This window comes from Notolepis coatsorum, assembly GCF_963971535.1.
Source record: "Notolepis coatsorum genome assembly, chromosome: 7".
Taxonomy (NCBI): domain Eukaryota; kingdom Metazoa; phylum Chordata; class Actinopteri; order Aulopiformes; family Paralepididae; genus Notolepis; species Notolepis coatsorum.
Genome location: NC_140171.1, coordinates 3,066,108 through 3,092,671, shown reverse-complemented (window position 1 = coordinate 3,092,671; position 26,564 = coordinate 3,066,108). Strand labels below are relative to the sequence as shown.

The following is a 26,564-nucleotide window of genomic DNA, read 5'->3' as shown; positions in this document are numbered from 1 at the left end:
ATTAGAATAATAGAAGCCTACTTTGCTGGAACGATTCATTTTGCATGTATACACAGTACACGTGTGTGTTTGTGCGCTCGCACGCTGAGGCTCACTAAGCCTTTATTTCTGGAGCATTTATTTATCCACTCTGGTTGGATGGTGTATTGTACTTGTGCTGTATAATAACAATACATTTGAATCTAATCTCGTTTTGAGATCACTCGCAAATCGCTTCCCGTCGAATTACTATATAGGCTACAGTTCAAAAAAGTGTGCAGAGCAATACAATAAATGTATCTAAGACAACTAGACTAGACTAACTCTCGCCCCAAATCCAAAAACTCAAATTTGTTACGTCATCAAGTATAGAGTCTGAAGCTGCATGTAATAATAATAATAATAATAATACACTTTATTTGTATAGCACCTTTCATACAAGAATTGCAGCTCAAAGTGCTTCACAGCAGTAAAAAAAAAATGCAAAATTGGCAGATCAAGCACAATGCATAAAGTGCAGACATAAAATAGATAGGCATAGAACAAATAAGAACACATAGTTTTTCATATTAGGATCTAACATCTTAATAGGCATCTTTGTTTACGGTTTGATTATCACTGATACACATCCTTTTAACTTTAGCTTTTGTGATTTATGATCACAGGGACTCGAACCCACACGGTGGTCTAGTAATTTATACCCCAAAAATGACTTATTATTGCATAACAAAAGATTTCTATGTAAGCTGGAGAGATGGTGAAGAGGACACAGAGGGCACCCAGGACCACACCACAGTAGAATAAAGCTCATTTGGGTTTAAAAAAAGAAAAGACAAACATTCCGTGGGTTTCGACTAAATCAAGTCTCGCCATTAATTTGTCTGCGGAGTGGCTCTAGACTTCGTACCTAATGATATCACAGATTTATAATCTGGCTTCTGGGAGAGAGTAGCTCATGTTCACACATTTAACTTTGAGAGGAGAACAAATTGGAATTGTTAATTTGGGTGGTGGCTCCCTTTAAGGAAGCCTGGTAGCATTGACAGCTTTCATCACTGTCCTAAATGACCAATACTACATACTGTAACAACAACAGACCCTAGACTCACTAAGCCCTCGGCTAACAGGTCAGACCGGCGACCCGGGTTCGATACCTGGCTGCCCCCTGAACAACAACAATACTATGATTCAAAACATTACTACGAAATATAATTTGTTCATTGGTATTCAGCAGTGACAGCATATATAGTAAACAGAAACAGCGACTATAAGAGTCATCTCTTACCTCAACAGGGCTGGGAGCTAGAGACCTTTTCACAACTGTAAGAGTCACCATACTGTACCTCAACAGGGCTGGGAGCTAGAGACCTTTTCACAACTGTAAGAGTCACCATACTGTACCTCAACAGGACTGGGAGCTAGAGACCTTTTCACAACTATAAGAGTCACCATACTGTACCTCAACAGGGCTGGGAGCTAGAGACCTTTTCACAACTGTAAGAGTCACCATACCATACTGTAACAACTATAAGGGTGTGTTCACACCTGAAAGTCCGTGGATAGTCCGGACTTTCTGGTGGACCAAATGTGAAAATGATACATTGTTTGATTTTGGTCTGCGTTCACACTACCCTCTCACAAACGTAAACAGTTGCCGACAGCGTCTCTTGTGATAAAGCAGAGAGATACTGTCATTACGAGCGTGGCGCAAGTCGACTAGAGAGAGAGAGAGACTGTCCGCGCGCGGCGCCAGTCTAGAGAGACAGAGAGAGGAAGAGAGAGAGGAAGAGAGAGACTGTCCGCGGGACTCCGCGCGCCTGTCATTCATTTGAGTTGGGTCGCGCGACCGCCGCCACTAGGCACCTGTCACTCATTTGCTCTAGATTAGATACTATATAAAGTTCGTTTTGCGTTCACACCAACAGCAAACGAACCATGGTCCACTTTGAAACGAACCGAGTCCCAACTTTTCAAGAGGACCATGGTTCGGTTGTTTGGTCCTCATTATAGTTCGGTTTGCGTTCATACAAACCAAACGGACTATCGATCTAAGGGTAGGTGTGAACGCGCCCTAAGAGTCACCATACTGTACAGTCACCATACTGTACCTCAATGTGACCGATCGTATCGGACTCCTTTGCGCTGTGTTACAGTTTGATGCCCCGAGGGAGTTTCGAACCCGGGTCGGCCGCACCGCGGGCCACAGCACAGACCACTATACCAAGAGGTGAATTCACTCCTTGGTAACGTGTCTTGTGTGTCTTTTAAGAAGGGGAAGTGAGTTTAACTCGCAGTACCGCTTACTGCCACGAGTGCCACGGTCACTTCATCACAACACTGTGCATATGACTCACGGACCTCCGCTACATCAAAATAGGAGTGGGCGGTAGAGACCTTTTCACAAAGCTTCTATTTTGGCGCCAGATTGTTTGCCGACATGGTCCCCCGGGGGGCCAAGCTGTGCTACCGTCATGGATCCATACAAAGGTATGGGTTCCTACTACTACTACGACTACTACTACACTGTGGTCAATAATATATACAAATCATAAAGTATTCGCATTGGCTCGTTCATTAGGCCTGCCCCACTAAATATTTACATAAACGGTGCATTTACTGTATATAGAGCTTCTATCCAAAGCGCTTTTGTCGTGGACACTTCAGAGATGAACCCTTTCACTGCCACACGACAGAGCTAATGATGGAGCGTCGCCGTCGGTTGTGTGATAGTAAAGGGCTAACCTTCTGTACTGTAACAGTGAAAGGGTACAACCGGCTGTCGTGTGGCAGTGAAAGGGTTAAAACTAAAAGAACTAAAAAAAAAGAAAACAGCCAGAGAGTGCGTTTTCTCTGGTACTTTATTCAATTGCGTGCAGGTGGTCTCTTCCTCACACTCCCACAGAGGCGGCGGTGGTGAAAAAGCCTGAGCACTTGTTCACTGATGTCTTATAGACAACATGATAGAGACAGAATTGCAGTGGAGATTCCCCTGATACGGTCAGTCATTTGTATGGCCTACCTATCTACACAAGATCCTTCAGTTCTGTTCCCCTCTCTGGGTATCCCCTGCTGGTGGCTGCATGTACTACACACGTTAGTTTATGCGGTCACTGAGAGGACACTAATAATTAATAATTAGGGATGGCCGATATTATCGGCCGACATCGGCAGTAAAATGTGATATCGGAAAATATCGGTATCGGTAAAAAGATAAAAAAAACAATAACAATATTGCATCCAGTGAAATTATTAGTTACCTGAAATTATTCCGTTTTTTTGGGGGGGAAACCCTTCATATATCGGTATCGGTTGGTATTAAGAGTTGGACAATATCGGAATATCGGTATCAGTAAAAAAGCCAATATCGAGCATCCCTATTAATAATACATCAATTTTGTATAGCGCTTTTCCGAATGCTCAAAGACACTTTACAGAGCAAAATAAACAATACAGTTTTAGAAAAAGAAAAAAAAAATGATATAAAAGGTGAGAGAGGAAGGAGTTCAAGGCTTGAAGGCCAGGGTAAAAAGTGGGTTTTTAGTTTTTTTTTAAATGATGAGAGGGTGTCGTCTGCATGACGGATATGGTCGGGGCAGGGCGTTCCAGAGGGTGGGGGCAGCTGCAGCGAAGGCCCCGTCGCCCCAGGTCCGGAGCTCTGTCCTGATTGATTGATTGATTGAAAACTTTATTAACAGATTGCAGAATGGGTACAGTACAGCTCAATACATACAATTGTTAAGGGGATGCAGACCAGAGAAAGACTTTCGTCTTGTTTACATCAGGGTCCCCCATTTTCAATTCATCATAACATATATGACATACACGACATACAGGTAGACAGTACTGCTACATCTATACATTTATGACATACCAGATTTGCAAATACAGTACTGTTTGTGATACAAAAAGAGTCTAGAAATGAGAGTATATACATTTGACGTAGAAACTGTACATTGGAGGAGGTTGGGTGGGTGGGGGGGGGACTGTACATTGGAGGTGGGGGGTGGGTAGGAGGGGTGGGTGGGGGACACTGTACAAGCAAAACTGTACATTGGAATATTGACGAAACCATACTTTGTAATTTACTGTACATTGGAGGGGGTTGGGTTAGGACATTTACAGGGGCCAGTTTCGAATTGCAGTCTCCCGTAGGTGTTATTTTTTTCTTTTCTTTTTAACCTTCTCTTTCTCCTATAGCTTTCCCAGCCCCTAATACTGCCAATTGTATTAGTATGAACGGCCAGCCAACGCCGAGAGCTGGGCTCGAACCCAGCGTCTCCTGCATTGGTGACGAGCGCAATCTCAGCTACGCCACCTGACCGCCCTCCCGTAGGTGTTCTTTGAGAGTGGTTTTGAAAGTGGGTAGTGATTCACATTCCTTTACAGCTTTGGGTAGGGCGTTCCACATTGATGTGGCATAATTGCGAAACGTGTTTAGTCCCTTGTTTGAGCCGAATCTGGGTTTAACATGATTTGTGGAGCTCCCTCTGGTGTTGTGATCGTGGTATTCACTGACCTTTGGGAAGTATTTTGACATGTACATGGGTACCTTGGTCGTGTAGTGTATCTTGTAGACCAGGCCCATTGCAAGTTGCTGTACTCTGTCGTCTACTCTAAGCCATCCTAGGTTGTCAAAGGGGGCAGGGGTGAGGTGGGTTCTAGGAGTAAGGTCAAGCAGTAGTCTGACCAGTTTGTTTTGAGATGTTTGTAATTTAGTTTTTAGCGCCTTTGAGGTGCTTTGGTACCATGAGGTGCAAGCATAGTCGTAGTACCCTTGAATGAGTGCTCCTGTCAGAGTCTTCAGGGTATTCTTGTTTACCAGAGAGAGGAGATCCGGTACAAGAATCGAGTTTGTTGGTTGACTTTTTCTATTACATTGGATGCCGTTTTGTCACAGGAAAGATTTGCCTCTAGGATGGAACCTAGGTATGTAATTTCATCTTTCCTTGTGACAATATTGTCACCCACTGTAACTGAGAAGCCGTCGGTCTTCTTGCTGAGTTTGTTATTTGAACCGAAGAGAATGGACTCTGTTTTGCCCAGGTGTAATGATAGTTTGTTATCAGCTAGCCAGGTGCAGATTCTGCCTAGTTCCGAGCTGAGGGTTTTTTCAACCTGTAACTTGTTCTTGTCAGAGACCAGCAGGGCTGAGTTGTCCGCGAACAGGAACAAGTTGCAGTCACAAGCTGACGACATGTCATTTGCATAAATTAGGAACAGTAGCGGTCCTAGTATGCTTCCTTGTGGAACACCACAGCTCACTGGGAGGAGGGGGGCGGATAGGGTACCGTTTACCTCCACCATCTGTTCTCTCCCCTCCAGGTAGGATTGCATCCAGCTCACTGATAGACTACTGAGAACTGATGGGTTGGAGGAGGTGAGCGTCTGCGGACCTGAGGCGGCCGGTAGACGTGTGGTGGGGCAGGAGGTCGGAGAGGTAGGAGGGGGCCAGGCTGTGGAGGGCTTTGAAGGTGACGAGTAGAATTTTGAACTGAATCCTGTATGTGATGGGGAGCCAGTGGAGGATGGGGGTGATGTGCAAGGTGCCGACCTGCTCATCAGGAGCAAATAGGGGTTACGTAAGTGTCTTGCTCAAGGACACCTCGACACACGCTGCCAGAGAGAGACAGGAGTGGGAATTGGACCGGGAACCTTCCGGTTACCAGACGACCGCCGCTCTACTGCCTGAGCCGTTGTGGCCCCAGCCAGCCGCACACATGTACCCTGTGGCCCCCCCACACGTCACCCCACACATGTACCCTGTGGCCCCCCCACACATGTACCCTATGGCCCCCCACACGTCACCCCACACATGTACCCTGTGGCCCCCCACACGTCACCCCACACATGTACCCTGTGGCCCCCCCACACGTCACCCCACACATGTACCCTGTGGCCCCCCACACGTCACCCCACACATGTACCCTGTGGCCCCCCCACACGTCACCCCACACATGTACCCTGTGGCCCCCCACACGTCGCCCCACACATGTACCCTGTGGCCCCCCACACGTCGCCCCACACATGTACCCTGTGGCCCCCCACACGTCACCCCACACATGTACCCTGTGGCCCCCCCACACGTCACCCCACACATGTACCCTGTGGCCCCCCACACGTCGCCCCACACATGTACCCTGTGGCCCCCCACACGTCACCCCACACATGTACCCTGTGGCCCCCCACACATCACCCCACACATGTACCCTGTGGCCCCCCACATGTCGCCCCACACATGTACCCTGTGGCCCCCCCACACGTCGCCCCACACATGTACCCTGTGGCCCCCCACACGTCACCCCACACATGTACCCTGTGGCCCCCCCACACGTCACCCCACACATGTACCCTGTGGCCCCCCCACACGTCGCCCCACACATGTACCCTGTGGCCCCCCACACGTCACCCCACACATGTACCCTGTGGCCCCCCACACGTCACCCCACACATGTACCCTGTGGCCCCCCCACACGTCACCCCACACATGTACCCTGTGGCCCCCCCACACGTCACCCCACACATGTACCCTGTGGCCCCCCACACGTCACCCCACACATGTACCCTGTGGCCCCCCCACACGTCACCCCACACATGTACCCTGTGGCCCCCCCACACGTCACCCCACACATGTACCCTGTGGCCCCCCCACACGCCCCCCACACATGTACCCTGTGGCCCCCCCACACGTCACCCCACACATGTACCCTGTGGCCCCCCCACACGTCGAATAAAAAAGCACCAAGACGGCAAATAGATGCGTGAGATATGGTTATGTCGTTTATATGGTGAGATATGTTTATGTATGGTTATGCATGGTGATATATGGTTATGTATGGTTATGTATGGTGAGGTATGGTTATGTATGGTTATGCATGGTGATATATGGTTATGTATGGTTATGTATGGTTATGTATGGTTATGTATGGTTATGTATGGTTATGTATGGTGATATATGGTTATGCATGGTGATATATGGTTATGCATGGTGATATATGGTTATGCATGGTGATATATGGTTATGCATGGTGATATATGGTTATGTATGGTTATGCATGGTTATGCATGGTGATATATGGTTATGCATGGTGATATATGGTTATGCATGGTGATATATGGTTATGCATGGTGATATATGGTTATGTATGGTTATGCATGGTTATGCATGGTGATATATGGTTATGCATGGTGATATATGGTTATGCATGGTGATATATGGTTATGCATGGTGATATATGGTTATGCATGGTGATATATGGTTATGTATGGTGATATATGGTTATGCATGGTGATATATGGTTATGTATGGTGATATATGGTTATGCATGGTGATATATGGTTATGCATGGTGATATATGGTTATGCATGGAGATATATGGTTATGCATGGAGATATATGGTTATGTATGGTGAGGTATGGTTATGTATTATGAGGTATGGTTATGTATGGTTATGCATGGTGATATATGGTTATGTATGGTGAGGTATGGTTATGTATGGTTATGTATGGTTATGTATGATGAGGTATGGTTATGCATGGTGATATATGGTTATGCATGGTGATATATGGTTATGTATGATGAGGTATGGTGAGATATGGTTATGCATGGAGATATATGGTTATGTATGATGAGGTGTGGTTATGTATGGTTATGCATGGTGATATATGGTTATGCATGGTGATATATGGTTATGTATGGTGAGGTATGGTTATGTATGATGAGGTATGGTGAGATATGGTGAAATATTCATATTTAAAACCTTTATTTATTCTCGAAAAGACAATCGAGGTCACCCTCATTTTCAATGTCGTCGGGACTTTACAGACATTTCAATGCACACATTTCTACAATATAACAATAATAAATATGAATAACTATCTATATAGTACTTTTCACACATGGACCACAGTCTAGAGTGCCCCACAGCAACTAGTATAAAATTAACATAGGCATAGAATTCAGCACACAATTGACAGAATAAAAAAAACAATCCATAAATTGCAGGTATAAAAGTAGTGCAATGTAAACATACAGACATAAGAATAGGCATAAAATATGTACAATAGTACAATGCCGCTTGAAGGCATGTGAACCCCCCCCCCCGGAACAGCCAGTCCCCCAAACACCCCACACATCAATCCCTGCCACATCCCCATCCAAGACCCCCCCCCCGATAAAGCATGTCATGGCCGAAGGAAAACACAAACAGTCCGCGCGCCACTCACACTGCCATGCACGGCGACGGAGAATGCCACCCCTGTGGGCCGCGCCCATCTCCCCCGGCGCCGGTGCCCCCGCCACCACGAGGAAAACCAGCGAATCCCACGCCCCCATATACAGTATATGGTTATATATGATAAGATATTCCTTTATTGATCCCCTTGGGGAAATTCAGGCATCATAGCAGCATGGGGGAGGGGGAGGGGAGGTACAGGTAGTAAAAACAAGCAGTGTAAACAATATAACAAGTCAATATAATTAACTAACTAACTAACTGAAATATACAGTATTCACATAAGGTGCAGTATGCATACGGTAGTGTTATTGTCCTTTTTAGGTTCCTAGTAGTTGTAGTAGTTGGATGTCTGGCAGCAGTCCCTGCCCACTGTTGCGGAGCCTGATGGCCGCTGGTATGAAGGACTGGCCGAGGCGGTTAGTCAAGTGTCGGGGGGGGGGGGGGGGGGGGGGGTATGAGTCTGTGACTGAACGTGCTTCTCATCTTGACTAGCTCGTCGTAAGAGGGGGTGGGAGGGATTCTCCAGGATAGCAGCCAGCTTCCTTCTCATCCCCCTCTCTGCCACCACCTCTAGTCTGACCAGCTCGACTCCCACCACGGAGCTAGCCTTCCTCACCAGCTTGTTTAGCTTGTTGGTGTCCCTCGAGTTGATGTAGCCCCCCCAGCATGCCACAGCATAGAAGAGGACGCTGGCCACTACAGACTGGTAGAATGACCATGGTGAGGTATGGTGATGTATGGTGAGGTATGGTGACATGTTGAGAGTAAGTTAGTAAAAAAGTAAGTAAAACCTTATTTGTATAGCGCCCTTCTCAGCACGCGTGCACAGAGTGCTTCACAGCATTTTTTTAAAACATCAGTGGAAAATACAAGAAATAATGTGGCGCTCACCAACGCGAGAGACACTGGTATCGAATCCGGCTGTCAGCGTTGCCTCCGGCTTGGCCGACCGTCATACTGGCTCAATTGGCAGAGTCAGCGGGAGGGAAGCCGGTGGGGTGGTAATCTGGTCATTGTAAACAGCGACTCCTACAGGTCGGTCAGGGCGCCTGCACAGCGAGGAAGGGAGATGGTGAGGGTAGTGTGAGCCTCCCACGCGTTACACCTCACCAATGAGAGTCCGCGCTGGCAGGTGAAAAGAAGTGGCTGGCTGACTCTGCATGTATCGGAGGGGACATGCGATAGTATCTATCAACCCTCCCTAGACCGACCAGTGGGGGGCACATGCGAGCAACGACCAGGAAGGGGAGGGAGGAATTGGCACAACTAAATTGGGATGGGAGAAAAACACAGAAAAACAGGAGGAGAAAAAGTGGAAAAAAATTAAAGAAATAATACATGTGGGGAAATAAAGTAAACATAAATATTTTTCTAAAACACTAGAATAGACAACAAAAAAAATTTTATAAAAAAAACATGGGGACCAAACAAGCTGCTGGGAAATAAACACGGACGCTCGCAGTGAGTGAATGAATGAATGAATGAATGAATGAAAACTTTATTTAACAGATTGCAGAATGGGTACAATACAGTACGGCTCAATACATACAATTGTTAAGGGGATGCAGACCTGAGAAAGACGTTTGTCTTGTTTCCATCAGGGTCCCCCATTTTCAATAAAAAAATGTATTCATTAAATTTTTTTCTTTTTTTTATACAACATTATTATATTTAAGCCAAATAATATTGTGACAAAATACACCTTTCAAGTGTAAACAATAGATACAGCTAGCTACTACTGACATTATCACAATGTCAGTAGCCTAGCTATATCTATTATATTGTGATGAAATATTATAGTAATGCATAATTTATGCACCTTTAGTTTATTTCGTTTATGAAGGACAGTGTGTGCACTGACAATCATTTGCATTAAACAAATAGATGAGTGCACCAGATTTAGCAAGAAGCTATCATTTCAATCTATAGTCCTATGTACTGTACTGTACATAGCTATTTAATCAGTGATTAGCCTCGCCCTCTAGCTGTATCTATTGTGATCACCAGATATCATCATTATCACACTTTGCATGCTGACAAGGGCTCTGCTACTAGCTGGAAGACAACGGCGATTTTAATGTGATTTGATTGGTCTAGAACTTCTGAGGCAGGCTGGCAGGTAGTGCACAGGCAGTATAGGCCGCTTACAGACTGTAAACCTGATGAACATCATAGCTATTGTAACCGAGGAAGAGTCCGCCTATACTTTTACACTATAGTAATATAAAATCACGGGAGACTTGATAGGTTATCATCAACAAAAGAGGGTTTCCTTTATTTAATTTACAGTTGAATGTGACTTGTGTAATGTTAATTGTGACCCAGTCTAGCGAAAATTGCCTACAAGTCTCCATTTTCATTTTCCAGATATTTCCAGATTGTGAAAGTACAGAATGTAAGCTTTCAAATGATGTGTCATACTTTGAAATCTGAGAATGTTTTGAATATTATATATTCATTTAAATATTGTAAAGCAGTCTGTTTTCTAGAACACTCAAGGGGAGAAAATGGCCTGGCAAAGATGTTCACAGTTGAGCTAGTTTGGGCTGAATAGCATTAACATAATTAAGTGCTGTCACAGTAATGACTGTGAAAAGTCTACATGACATTATACAGCAGATAACTATAATCATAATAATAATAATGCAGGACCTGTTGCAGAGGTCTTTATTCGGCATAGTGAGATACTGCGAGAGCACTAACTATAATCATAGTTACATAGTGGTGAGAGCACTAACTATAATCACACAGTCCTCATATCCTTATCCTTTCCAAAGCAAAATTAAAGCACTTTTCATGCATTTTCAAGGTGCCTTTTCAAGCTTTTCCAACATCTAACTATAACTATAATCAAATATATAAATTAGTACTACTGGGTGTAGTGCTAATCAGATGCATGTACAGAGTTGTATCAATATGTACAGTGATACAGTAAAGTATAAAAACAATAGTTTTCTCCATTATTATTAGCCTAGCTTAGCACAATGAATGGAAGCGGATGTGCTGGTTAGCTAGGCGAATAACGCAGCCAGATAGCTTTCTACTGAATCCACAGAGACACACACACACATTTTAATACTTTATTTGGTTCCACAAATTATATTACATAAACAGGGAATCAAATGTATCGGGGCCAAGCAGCACTGAACACTTAAGGGTACACATGGCACCTCCTTCTCCACGTGGCTAAGCTGCCAATAATAGCTGAGACAGAGCAATTTTTGGCAATTTGTTTGGCTTTTCTTTTAGACATTGCAGCAATTCTCACACACACACACACACACACACACACACACACACACACACACACAGCGCGCTCTCTGTGGCTGCCACAGGCTTGCCCCGTGAGAGGATTCTCCGAAGCTGCAGCTGGACCCTACTCAGGCAGACAGAGCCTTTGGGAATCCCTACCCAGAGCCATATCAGATAGATATGCGACTCTAGATAGGCGACTCTTTCGAAGTTGGTTAAGGTTAGAGTTTGGAATCAGGGCTGGTGTTCTATCGCCCTGCTCTAAGACAAACTCTAACCTTAACCAACTTCGAAAGAGTGCCTAAGCTTAACCGGCGAAATAACTTGCCGTCACACGATTGGCTCGCTATGTGTTGGAGTGCGCAATGTGTATGCGCATGCGTGTGGACTGGAGCACGTGAGAGTATAAAGAGTCCATTTTTTGAAACCCGTCCAATCTTTCGCCGTCGACTAAAGACTCACTACTTCAACCATTATCTAAATAAAAAAAATCTAACCCTAACTAACCTTACTGTCATGCACTTGTCCTAATAAACTAACCTACACTGTAGCACTCAACACTTTATGAACATTGTTACTCAGCTGATAGAGTTGTGCCCTTCCTGATGGCTTGTCGTACAGAACTTGTAAGTCGCTTTGGATAAAAGCGTCGGCTAATCATAAATGTCTAGATGTAACATTACTGTCTATGTACCTATGTAAACGAGACGAAAGTTAAGTTTACTCTATTATTTCGCCGTCGACTAAAGACTCACTTCTTCAACCATTATCTGAATAAAAAAAATCTAACCCTAACTAACCTTACTGTCATGCACTTGTCCTAATAAACTAACCTACACTGTAGCACTCAACACTTTATGAACATTGTTACTGAGACGAAAGTTAAGTTTACTCTATTATTACTAGATCTGGTATGTCATAAATGTCTAGATGTAGCAGTACTGTCTATGTACAAGTTTACTCTATTATTACTAGATCTGGTATGTCATAAATGTCTAGATGTAACATTACTGTCTATGTACCTATGTAAACGAGACGAAAGTTAAGTTGAAAATGGGGGAAGGTAAGTTGAAAATGGGGGATCTATGTAAACTAGCATGGCTTTGTCATTATTCCAATGTACCCAACCCCCCCCCCCCCCCCACCTCCAATGTACAGCCCCACCCAACCCCACCCCACCTACCCAACCTCCGAGTTTCTATGTCAAATGTATGTCAGTATTCCAATGTACAGTGTGTGTCCCCCCTACCCAACCCCCCCCCCACCTCCAATGTACAGCCCCACCCCACCTACCCAACCTCCTCCAATGCACAGTTTCTATGTCAAATGTATATACACTCTTTTTCTGGATTTTTTTTAGTATCACAAACAGTACTGTATTTGAAAATCTGGTATGTCATAAATGTATAGATGTAGCAGTACTGTCTATCTGTATGTCGTGTGTGTCATATGATGAATTGAAAATGGGGGACCCTGATGGAAACAAGACGAAAGTCTTTCTCAGGTCTGCATCCTCTTAACAATTGTATGTATTGAGCTGTACTGTACTGTACCCATTCTGCAATCTGTTAATAAACTTTTCAATCAATCAATCAATCAATCAATCAATCAACGAGACGAAAGTGAAGTTGAAAATGGTGCGCAGTAGTGCAAATACTTGTCCAGACCACGAAGCCCCGCCTCCAACCCGTCCAGCCTGGCTCTGCGGCTCTGCAGATAGAGTAGACAACAGAGTACAGCAACTTGCAATGGGCCTGGTCTACAAGATACACTACACGACCAAGGTACCCATGTACATGTCAAAATACTTCCCAAAGGTCAGTGAATACCACGATCACAACACCAGAGGGAGCTCCACAAATCATGTAAAACCCAGATTCGGCTCAAACAAGGGACTAAACACGTTTCGCAATTATGCCACAACAATGTGGAACGCCCTACCCAAAGCTGTAAAGGAATGTAAATCACTACCCACCTTCAAAAACACTCTCAAAGAACACCTACGGGAGACTGCAATTCAAAACTGGCCCCTACAAATGTCCTAACCCAGTTGTACAATAAAGACCAAGCATGGCTTTGTCAGTATTCCAATGTACAGCCCCACCCAACCTACCCAACCTCCTCCAATGTACAGTTTCCATGTCAAATGTATGTCAGTATTCCAATGTACAGTGTCCCCCCCCCCACCTCCAATGTACAGCCCCACCCCACCTACCCAACCTCCTCCAATGCACAGTTTCTATGTCAAATGTATATACACTCTTTTTCTGAATTTTTTTAGTATCACAAACAGTACTGTATTTGAAAATCTGGTATGTCATAAATGTATAGATGTAGCAGTACTGTCTATCTGTATGTCGTGTGTGTCATATGATGAATTGAAAATGGGGGACCCTGATGGAAACAAGACGAAAGTCTTTCTCAGGTCTGCATCCTCTTAACAATTGTATGTATTGAGCTGTACTGTACTGTACCCATTCTGCAATCTGTTAATAAACTTTTCAATCAATCAATCAATCAATCAACGAGACGAAAGTGAAGTTGAAAATGGTGCGCAGTAGTGCAAATACTTGTCCAGACCACTAATACTTGTCCAGACCACGAAGCCCCGCCTCCAACCCGTCCAGCCTGGCTGCGTCTACCTTAATGATAAGCAAGCAGTGCAAAAATGCGGAAGCATTCGTCACCGCACGCCACTACGGTAAAGCGCCTTTCTTTTCAGGCCCGCTTTGGGAGCTGTCGCGCGGAAATAGGCTGTCTATTGCCATTCTCTTTGACAAACTCTAACCTTAACCAGCTCCTTAACAGCGCCTAAACTTAACCGTTCTAACCTTAACCAACTCCGAAACAATGCCTAACCTTAACCTTAACCTTAACCATGCCTAACCTTAACCATAGAAAGAATATTGCCATTCTCTTTGACAAACTCTAACCTTAACCAGCTCCTTAACAGCGCCTAAACTTAACCGTTCTAACCTTAACCAACTCCGAAACAATGCCTAACCTTAACCTTAACCTTAACCATGCCTAACCTTAACCGGCGAAAGAATACACGTTAAAAAAAAAATCACGTTAAAAAAAATATATTTTATGGGATTCGAACTCGCCAGCAAACGAGCTGTAGGATCCACAGCCATGCAGTGTTGCCAATTGAGCTATTTCTCGATACTGAATAAGGGGCGGTGACTTATATATATTGAGCTCCGCTCGTGTCGAACCAAGGCGGGATCTCATGCGCATGCGCGGGCACCATGCGCGCACGCACGCACCTGAGCGAGCACGCCGCCGCCGGTGCACGCACCTGGGCGCTGGGCGGCGGAAAATGAAAGGCGCATTACCGCACGCCACTACGGTAGAATGCTTCCGCATTCTTGCACTGCTTGCTTATCATTAAGGAACAGGCAGCCTGCGTCTGCGGCTCTGCAGATACCCCGAGCAAACCATCCTCAGGGGCGTGGTAACGATAACTTGGCTTGCCCCCTTTGGGAGGAGCGCACAGTCATAACAAGTCCTCTAAAGGCTGCTGTCTCTCATTCAACACTGTTCCTCTCAGGAGTACCAGTAAAGCAGGAAATTGTTATCGTTAGATCGTCATTCTGAAACAGTCGACGAGAGGGAGAAGGTAAGAAACTGTCTCTCATTTTCGTGAACAATATGTTTTACACACTCAACGAATAAGTAGATATATATATCTTTAAATTTTTTTTTTTTTTACATTTTCAGAAAACATGGGGACCAACCAAGCTGCTGGGAAATAAACACGGACGCTCACAGTGAGTAGCTTTACTTCAACTAAGACTACAGGGACACACTTTTCTGATTGATTGATTGAAAACTGTATTAGCAGATTGCAGAATGGCTACAATACAGTACGGCTCAATACACACAACTGCTAAGAGGATGCAGACCAGAGAAATACTTTCGTCTTGTTTACATCAGGGTCCCCCGTTTTCAATTCATCAGGACATTTATGACATACACGACATACAGATAAACAGTACTGTGTAAGACTAGCAGGACTAGCAAAACCTATGCAAAGACATAGAATTGACAGAAGACCAAACATTACATAGCACATTATTACGGCTATATCATTGTCGGAGCATGGCATACTTGTAGCTGTAGAGGAAGGGTAGTTGGTGTCTGTCTCATAACAAGTTGTATCTTTATTTCTTTTAATTGCATGGCGTGTGTCTCTACCGGTCGAGCTGGCTGTGCACATATCTTGCGCAAGAGTCACCATGGTTCTCAGCAAAGGGCTTTTCTATGCAACACGTGTGTCGTAAGCGTCACACCTGTGAGCTCACTCAGAAATGTTGTGTAACTGGTTAACAAGATTGAATTCCATGTGAATTGTTGCTTTCAAACTCAATGTTATTGTCCACGTTTCTGTCGCGCCGCCTCTCTCTCTTGGAAGCAACAGAATCGTCTGTTCGCTCTTTCTTTCTTTTCCAATTTTCGGTTCAAATCCTCTTATAGTTCTTTCTCTGAAGTGGCAGCTTGTCTGTCCTCTGCTGGGTTTGATTTGTCTCTTGCCAAACTCCCTGTTCTTTGGACGATTCTGGTTGTCCAATTTTCCTCAGAGGTCCGTTCACGGTCCAACCCAACACAGTTTTGACTGCGTATGGACCCTCGTCCACACTCCGTATAACTCGCCAAGGCTCCAATGCCTTGGGAATGTTGGCTCCTATCAACAGGTCAATCTCAGGTATGTAAATGGCCTTGCATCTGTTCCTTTCTCTTTGTGGTGCATGTGAAGTATGCTAGGGTGCCTGAGACTGCATATTTTGCAAAAGAGGCGTTGCCTACATTCTTTACTCATTGTGCCCAATGCACAAACAAGCCAAAACACGCATCATGATCCTTCAAGAAGCCAATCTTCTCGCTATGCACCTTCCTTTCCAATAGAAAGCACATATCCAATGTGTGTCCACCTCCACAAAACCAACAAGACCTTGTACCAGATGAGCTTCTCTCCATCTTTGTTCCAGGTTCCTCTTTCCTTTCAATTGTTGCAATGGTGGTAGCATAGCTACTTTCCTTTGCCCTTGTATATGGTTGATTGCTGGACTTCCTCACATCCTTAGGTGCTGCTGCTGATGGTGTGTCCTGTATATTGCCAAACACTGGATCACTTGCAATTTTCACCTGTGGTTCAATGACGTCAACAATGTCAGGAAATCTAGCTCTATGGCCACGCCTTTCCTGCAGGTCACAGGCCACAGTGCTCCATTTGTCCCTGTGCTTGTAAGGCAATTTTCTAATGATAGCTAGCATGTTGGCAGACATGTCCAACTTGTACATCGTTTCCACTTCTTCCATGGCGTTGCAGCATTTTTCAAATATCTATGTCTGTAGATGATATTTTTGTATGATAGCCCTTCCAGAGTGGTAGCTTTTATCATAACTATCAAGTCATGAAGTATTCCCACCCCCTCAGGAAATCGCATTTCAGATGCTGGTGCATATCCTGCTTTAGACTCACGTAGAGGACATCTGTCAATGTTTCACAATATTGTGTTTGGTATCATTTTAAAGAGCACTATGTACTCTTTCATTCAAGCTAAGATGTGAATCTTTCTGACCAATAGAGAGGTCACTGGAGCTCTTTGAACAGTCAACAACACACATTTCTACACGATTTTCGCCTAAATGATATACTATCTTTTAGCCTTGTGTCATCTAGGAGCGACAGGGACACAAAATACTAAATATACAACACTCTCAGGACCATAAGGATTCAGGAAATGTATAATATGCCTATACTATTTCATTGTTACAGGTCATTGTGAGCCTTAAATTAGAAGAGCAGTATTAGGCTCCTATTAAACTATACAGAACAGCCACTATAGTATAGAATGGAAACATAGGTCCACCTGCATAGGGTGGATTTTTTTTCACCACCTGTTTTTTATTAATCCTTGAAGTGTCTATTGTAAGATTCTGACAGGTAACGGGTTGGAATAATGCCCCATGGGGTTTATTTTTAACCCTTTATTACACCTATCCTGAACCAAAACCTGAAAAATAAGAAAAAGAAAACAGCATCACTTTTGAAGTTAACAACACATGGAGACAAATTAAAAAATTTTCCCAAACAAGTTTGACCCAAGGAATTCAGTACAATTGTTATTTTAAAGATTCAAACACAACTTGATAACATTTCAGGACAGAAAAAGCAAAAACCGCTGAAAAAAACCTATATCACATCTCTATTTCCCCTTTTTACTGAAATGTAGTGCATTGGACGAGATCGATTTAGGTTAATATTGGAAATAATATTGTAATAAAGATTGTCTCCATGCTGGTATGCCCTAAATATTATAGTTTTGCATAAACAATTATATAGAGACAAATTAACACATTTTCCCATGCGATTTTGATCAGTGATTTATTTATTGTTAAGGTTCAGACTATGTTTTCATATGCACTGGATATCATGGACTGGATATCTTCTTTGTTGACACAACATTCAAGTCTTTTTTCTATTTGTATTTTGTACCCTAAACTACTAATCATCATCATCATCATCACTAAAACTATTGTCAAAGTCTATCTCTTCCTCCGCCTCATCACACTCGTACTCTCCATCCTCCTCATCCATGTTATTTTTTGCGTAATCTGCCTCCTTATCAAGAGCTTCTTGCTCTTCTGACTCCACTTTCTGGGCCAGTACCTCAACAAGAGAAGCAGGGACCTCAACAAGAGAAGCAGGGACGTGCACAGGACTTTAGAGGGGCAGGTGCTCAAAGGCGGTAAAAGGGCACTACACTTGTGTGTATATATTAACCGAGCACGTGTAGCGCGCAAGCCCGATTTTTAAGGGCCCTTTTCGGGCGGGGGGCCCCCTTTTTATGCTTTTTGGGGGGTTTTGGTGATAAAATATTGAATATTGAACTATAATAATCAGTGCAGGAGCTCACTTATGCTTGAAAGACACTTTTATCACTGACTTAAAAGGCCCATACATCTCCATGGCGGGGGGAGGGAATAAGTGCTTACCCTACAGACCCCAAGAAGTGCTGTATATTCTGTATTGTTTAATATAAATGCATTTTTTATTCCAATCCCGATTTGTATTTGAGATTCCCAAATCCCATCGGACTTGACTTCTTCGTGTCCCTCAATGAGTGTAATACCAGTATTCAACTGTATGCGCCACAGCGGTTTTCATCATCATCATCATCACCACCCACACTAAAATATAAAAATATATAGGTCCGCGGAGAGGCACGGTGAGGAGGCCGTGCAAACTGCAATGGAATATGGGGCATCTCTCTCTCTTTACCTAATATTTTGATTCTATCCTGACATTTTTCAGTTGGAAGGGCAGTCTATATGCGTAACGGTAAAAAATAAATAAAAAAGAGTTTTTTTTTCTTTTTTTCAAAAATGGCACTTTTTTGATGAGGCTCAAAAAGGCAGGTGCTCAAGCACCCCTTGGCCTCTATGTGTGCACGTGCCTGAAGAGAAGGACAGAGGATGGGTCCAACCATCCAGACAGGTTCTAACACCTCCTCATCCATTGTTTTTCCCAGTCCATACTTTGATCATAGGCTTTGGGCCTCTTTGAGTATTGGCTGTTCTGCTCTTTTGTAGCAGGCGACTATGAAGTTGGCTCGCTGTACATGTGGGATGAGACAGACCTTGGGGGGAGGCAGGCGTTCAATGTCTACTTTGGAGTTTGCATCCAAGACTTTATCAGCACCCATCATTTTCTGCAGCATCTTGGCTCACACAGCATCAACTGACTTCATCCAACCATGGCCACCCATAATGCATGTGAAGGACTCCATCTCCTGTTGGAGCTCATCTGTTACCAGCAACAATGCGCCAAGCTGACTAAAAGCCTTCTGGAATCTAGGGTTCTTCTGCAGATTATTCAACGGATTCACCTGTCTCTTTCCTTTGAAAGCGCTGGCACAGTCATCTCCAGAAAAGTCATAGTATCCCAGCAGAGTGCTGCAGTACTCGAGTCCAGAGACTCAGCCAGTTCGGACACATGTATTAGCTTGCAGTGCCGTGGTGCAGGTATCTGGAGAGGTTGGTCATGCTGACATGGTAGATGAGGATCATCAGTATATAAAGGTTGGTCATACTGGCATGGTAGATGAGGATCAGCAGTATATAGAAATGTGTGTTGTTGACTGTTCAAAGAGCTCCAGTGACCTCTATATTGGTCAGAAAGATTCACATCTTAGCTTGAATGAAAGAGTACATAGTCCCCTTTAGAATGATACCAAACCCAATATTGTGAAACATTGACAGATGTCCTCTACGTGCAGGCCCGGACTGGCCATCGGGAGCACCGGGAGTTTTCCCGGTGGCCTGGCCTGCACGGATTAAAAAAAAAATTATATAAAAAAAAAAAAAAAAAATTTATTATTATTATTTTTTTTTTTGCCAGGCGATTGTTTCTAGTTGTGGCGGCGGCGCAGCGCGATAGTTAGATAACCTAGATGGGTGGGGAACAACCAGGATTTCACTGTCTGCCACAGAGTTGGAGAACTATCTGACTCTCTCTCTCACGGGCCGGCGGATCACACACACACAATGGAGCCGTGCTGCCGCTTGTGATTGGTGGAGGCGGGACCAGGCGATACAACTGATTGACAGCGGAGGCGGCGAATGGAATGGCAGACGGCACTCAGATGCAGAATAACAGCCAGGCAATGAGCCAGGTAGTGAGGGACTCGGGAGAGATACGGTAGAGCGAAAGTCAATTAACGTTGATGTCAAGATGGACAGTGGAAGAAAGAGAGAGGGTGGAGGAGAGAGGGATAAAACAAAGAAAAAGAAAGGCCCTTACAGGAGAAGGCCCTTACAGGAGAGAGTGGTTAACTGTATTATAATAGTAAATAGAAAAATATGTTGTGCTCTTGCTTTTTTCTTTTTGAAGGTGGAGAGAGTAGCATTGCTAGTGCCACAACAGTTTTATTTGAGGTCCATAACAGTACATTGTACTAAGCAATTGTTGGCTCATTAGTTTGTGATTCACATGCACTAAAATTCACCAGAATGCAGGAAATTAAGTCTTTGTAACAAAAAATTTCCTGGTGGGGGACCCCCAGACCCCCCCGCTTAAAAAGTGGCCTGACTGGGGCTATATTTCGCGCTATATCTCCCGGTATGAATTATTTCCCCAGTCCGGCCCTGTCTACGTGAGTCTAAAGCAGGATATGCACCAGCATCTGAAATGCAATTTCCTGAGGGGGTAGGTATACTTCATGACTTGATAATTATGATTAAACTACCACTCTGGAAGGGCTATCATACAAAAATATCATCTACAGACATAGATCTTTGAAAAAATTATATGTACGTTTATTCACCCTGAGTGGCACCGACAAGTGAAATTTTGGCCTCTGGCCCATGGACTAATACCCTCGGTCATGAGCCATATGCTGACAGCTTTTGACAAGCTCACGAGGCTGCCCCCTAGTGAACTGTTCAAGGAAGTACAAGCAGTCCATAGGGTTGTCAGTCTTCTGTTCAATGCTGTGCTCGAATGACCTTATGAAGGTGTAATAATGTAAAGGGTCGCCATCGAAAACTTGAATGTCTCTTTTAGGCAAGAATGAAAGAGACTGTTGTTGAACTAGCAAAGCTGTTATTCATTTTGTTTCTCAAACAGTGATTATGTTACTGTTGCTGATTGATTGTTGTGGTGCAGGGTGAATGCTTTGGTGCTGAATCCATGGCTGTGCTTGAGTGCTCTGTAATGACCTTTGACCCTTGACCCCTGCGTGTCTTGACAATTCGGGTTGTGGTTGTAGATTCTGAGCTGTGTTTGTAGCAGGTAAAAAGGTTTGTGCTTCAGCACTGAGTGTTTGAACATTCCTTTGTCCTTTTCGGAAGTAAGAGCTCATGCCATTAGAATTGACAGACATATTACTCTGCACAATTTAGAGACCGCCAGACCAAAATGGCTTTTATGATGTGTGCTTGGCTGGGGCTGAGGATGCAGAAAAGATTCTTATTGGGGATTGGAACACGGATATGCAACAAAAAGATGCACGTCTTCAAATCCTTCAATAGGTTTTGTGATCTGCACGGCCTCAGCCAGCTAATCACCCAACCCACACGTGTATGAGAGTCAACTCAGACTACCATTGACCTCATCCTGACCTCGGACAAGTCTAAGATCTCCAATAAAGGGGTTATAGCGTGCGGGTTAAGTGATCATTATATGATATTCTGTACCCGCAAAAAGCTAAAACAAAAGGCTGGCTGTCACAAAACTGTCACATCTAAAGACCTCAAAACCTACTCTAGCGAGGCCTTTAACCTTGAACTGGAGAGCCTGGACTGGTCAGATTAACTCAATGGTACACTGGTTGAAGAAACATGGCTTGGTTTCAAAACCAAATTTTCAACAATACTAAACAACATGGCCCCCCTAAGAACCACCAGGGTAAAAAATCGCTGAGCCGTGGATGCACACTGAAATACTGACCGCTATGAAAACCAGAGACAAAAAATTCTCTGAGTTTCGTAAAAGTCAGTCAAAGCTTACCAAAAGCAAGAGCAGTGAACTCCAAGCCCACGCGACTGAACTCAAACTGGAAAGAAACAGACTAAGAAATGACGTAAACTCCATGATCAAAACAGCAAAAAAAATATTCTATCAATGACTAAACTGAGAAACAAAAACAAACCACGTGAACTTTGGAAATTACTCAATAATCAACTAGGCTCAGGGTGCGATCCACGGGGGGAGCTCGGTCCGCTATAGCTCCCCTAGATCAGACATCAGCTCCCCTGGGGGTCTCTAAAGCTCCCCTGGGGGTCTCTAAATTACTGAAAATAAATGCTACTTTTGCCATGCATTTCTAATTTTTCTGTAATTTTCTGTATCATCACCGTGTATAATAATAAACGTATGCTATTTTGGATGTATGATTAATGATTTGCGCACTAATTCACACGTAATATGGCAACATGCATGCTATTCTTGCAATTACCATTCGGAGCGCGGCGGCGCTGCAGCCTGCACGCACGCACGGTACAAATCAAACTTGACCCACTTTGTAACCTGTGGCTGTGAGTGACTTGTTGACACAGTGATCGTTTTGACAGCCAGTAAATAAGGTCACTCAGGAATGCATAATGTCTAAACGAAAACAAGTAAGCCTAACCAATTTTGGTTTCACGAAGACAGTGAAGCTGACAGAGCAGCAGGAGGCGGGCCGCGGGATCATACAGGCGACGCCGTTACAATTACACCTGCTTGGTGCTGCTCCGGTGGGGACTATTATTAGTATTACAACGCCCGGTGACCGTGCCGTGGAAGCCCAGCCCGTCCAGACGGCCGGACCTCAACAAGTGAGTTGTCTAGTATTATGTGTTCTGTAGTTACTGAAACTGATTGAATATATGACAGGATTCAAGAGGTTTATTTGTCACATACATACACAAGGCCTACAGGCTGCGATCACAGTATACTCCAACAGTCCGCGCGCCGCGCACCCCCCCCCCCCCCCCCCCCCCCCCCGCAAAAAAGAATTATCTGGCTCACCCAAAGACCATGCTATGGTTCGCACACTGTCTAGGCTGCAGTAAAAAACTTAAAACCAGATTCTCAAACATAAACATAAAGACGGACAACACGCTCATCACAGACGAGCTGGATGTAGCCAATTACTTAAACATCTTCTTCACAAACATAGCCACAACACTGGTAAACAAACTACCCTCCCACTCAGGGCATTATGGGGTTGAACACATAGTAGCATACTACAAGAACCTAGGGGTCCACAAAGATGACTTCAAACTGGAACAGATGAGGTACTCAAAAAACTGAGCGCCCTCCAACCGAACAAGGCCACTGGCCATGACAACATCCCCTCCAAATTCCTCAGAGACTCAGCACCGCCATCACACACATAATAAACCTCTCCATAAAACAGGGACACGTCCCCAAGGACTTCAAAATTGCGAGAGTAACACCCCTGCACAAAAAGGGCAGTAAATTAGACCCTGGCAACTACCCCCTGTTTCTATCCTTACCTCCATCTCGAAAGTCATGGAATTTTTTTTATACAAACAGGTCGAAAAGTACCTCGCGAAAAAAAATCTAATCTACGAATTCCAATCTGGCTTCAGAACATCCCACTCCACTGACACATGCCTTCTCTATTTAAACGACCACATCAAACACGAGGTGGACGCGGGCAAATACTGCGGCATGGTCATGCTGGACCTACAAAAGGCCTTCGACACTGTCAATCACACCATTCTGTTTGACAAGCTAAAAGCAATTGGTTTTGATAGTCTATCAGTGAGCTGGATGCAATCCTACCTGGAGGGGAGAGAACAGAGGGTGGAGGTAAACGGTACCCTATCCCCCCCCTCACAGTGAGCTGTGGTGTTCCACAAGGAAGCATACTAGGACCGCTACTATTCCTAATTTATGCAAATGACATGTCGTCAGCTTGTGACTGCAACTTGGTCCTGTTTGCGGACGACTCAGCCCTGCTGGTCTCTGACAAGAACAAGTTACAGGTTGAAAAAACCCTCAGCTCAGAACTAGGCAAAATCTGCATATGGCTCGCTGATAACAAACTATCATTACACATGGGCAAAACAGAGTCCATTCTCTTCGGTTCAAATAACAAACTCAGCAAGACCGACGGCTTCTCAGTTACAGTGGGTGACAATATTGTCACAAGGAAAGAAGAAATTACCTACCTGGGTTCCATCCTAGAGGCAAATCTTTCCTGTGACAAAATGGCATCCAATGTAATAAAAAAAAAGTCAACCAACAAACTCGATTCTTGTACCGGATCTCCTCTCTGGTAAACAAGAATACCCTGAAGACTCTGGCAGGAGCACTCATTCAAGGGTACTACGACTATGCTTGCACCTCATGGTACCAAAGCACCTCAAAGGCGCTAAAAACAAAATTACAAACATCTCAAAACAAATTGGTCAGACTACTGCTTGATCTTACTCCTAGAACCCACCTCACCCCTGCCCACTTTGACAAACTAGGATGGCTTAGAGTAGACGACAAGAGTACAGCAACTTGCAATGGGCCTGGTCTACAAGACTGTACTAGTACTACTAGTATGGTTGTCAATATTCCAATGTACAGTTTTGCTTGTTTGTACAGTGTTTCCACCCCCCCCCCCATCCAATGTAAATTACCTAGTATGGTTGCCAATATCCCAATGTACAGTTTTGCTTGTACAGTTGTACAGTGTTTCTCCCCCCAACCCCTCCCTACCCAACCCCCCCCCCCCCACACACACAACCTCCTCCAATGTACAGCCCCCCCCCCCCCCCCCCCTCCAATGTACAGTTTTTACGTCAAATGTATATACTCCCTTTTCTGGACTCTTTTTGTATCACAAACAGTACCGTATTTGCAAATCTGGTATGTCATAAATGTATAGATGTAGCAGTACTGTCTATCTGTATGTCATGTATGTCATATATGTCCTGATGAATTGAAAATGGGGGACCCTGATGTAAACAAGACTAAAGTCTTTCTCTGGTCTGCATCCCCTTAACAATTGTGTGTATTGAGCCGTACTGTATTGTACCCATTCTGCAATCTGTTAATAAAGTTTTCAATCAATCAATCAATCAAAACTCGCCTTCCACCACCGCCCACTACTCCCCAACCTGTCTTCAATGCACAGTTCCGACGGAGGCAGACGCCGCCACTTGGCGCACCTCGTCAAATCCATCCTCCCACATGAACATGCCATACTTTCCAAACATTCAACCACTGCACGAGCTCCCCTCGTTCAAACTAGTTGATTTCAATTTCCCCACCGAAAGTTTACGTCGCTCACGAGCGTCGGCTACCAAACCGTCCGTCTCTCTCGTCAACGAGCCCAGACAGCCTTTCCGTAAACTGTCAACCCGTGAAAAGGAATGAAATTCCATAAGAACACTCCCATTAGCGCACACACACACACACCCCCGTGAGAACGCCCACCACCTAAAGTGACAGTACACCTAATAATACAACACAAAAGATAATACTGAGACCTCCATTACGGCGCCTACAGTAACCTTAACCACACTGTTACCATAAACTAACGCTAACCTCTTACCATAAACTAACCCGCACTTTCTATCTTAACCACAACTGTTAATAGTTAAAAGTGTGAAATAGATTTTGTCACCTGAAAGGGCTATCGACAGGCAACAATTAATTCGATATATATATTGTATTACAAAATATGCACACCCAAGCCACTAGTGGTCGCCAAAGTGCCGGTGGGCAATTCATCCTGAAGAGGGCTCTTTGTAATTATAATGGACCGTATAGGCAAGGGTGGGGGAGTAGGAATTGATGTCATGTCTAGTCTTCCAGTGACGATTTTAAATGCTGTCTCTCTCCCAAAGTGCTTTGAGTTTCTTGCTTTAACGGTTCAACGTGGTCTTGATTCTATGACTGTGGTAGAAGTGTACCGTCCTCCATCAGCACATCCAGATACTAAGCTGCTTTAGTGAACATGCTTTCTGAATACTCTGTTGATGAGTTGCTTGTAATGGGCGACCTACATTTGAATTGGCTGAGTGATGTTTCTTTGCAGCTGAAAGATTTAATGTGTGGCCTAAACTTAAGCCAATTGATAGTAGCACCAACTAGGCCAAACCTCAAAGATCACTAAGTCCACTCTGATATACCTTATTTTCACTAAGGTTGATAAATATCCTTCTAGTGGTGTTTTTGAGCTAGGTGTAAGGAAGTCAGGGTCTCAAGTGGTGTCAAAGAGGAATTTTTAAAACTTTGATACAGAGAGGTTTATGGGTGACATAAATGTCATGTCTGAGCCTGAGGTTCAGGTGGCCTTGTACTCACGTATAGACTAATTTAATGCTGTAGTAAATAGACACGCTCCATTCAAGAGGGTTCGCATTAAGGACAGAGTCACACCATGGTTCAGCCCTGGGTTCTCTCCAGTGTTTAGGGATAGGAGTGAATGAATGAATGAAACTTTATTTAACAGATTGCAGAATGGGTACAATACAGTACGGCTCAATACACACAATTGTTAAGGGGATGCAGACCTGAGAAAGACGTTTGTCTTGTTTACATCAGGGTCTTGTGCTCGGCGCTCTGGTGACTCAACACTGGCT

General features: G+C 44.2%; 1 protein-coding gene and 1 long non-coding RNA gene across 3 annotated transcripts in view; both read left to right on the top strand.

Annotated features, from left to right (window-relative positions):
* Positions 1 to 26,564, top strand: part of LOC311232096 (uncharacterized protein) — a 123,234-nt gene that overhangs the window by 54,749 nt on the left and 41,921 nt on the right. The gene's annotated exons all lie outside the window — the stretch shown is intronic.
* The window catches only part of LOC311231506, a 38,581-nt gene continuing 26,997 nt past the window's right edge, over positions 14,981 to 26,564 (top strand). The window contains exons 1-2 of one of the 2 annotated variants that reach the window (XR_014619878.1): positions 14,981 to 15,087; positions 15,189 to 15,238. This is a non-coding gene — a long non-coding RNA (uncharacterized lncRNA). The remainder of the gene's footprint in view (positions 15,088 to 15,188; positions 15,239 to 26,564) is intronic. The other variant, XR_014619879.1, reaches the window with a different exon arrangement.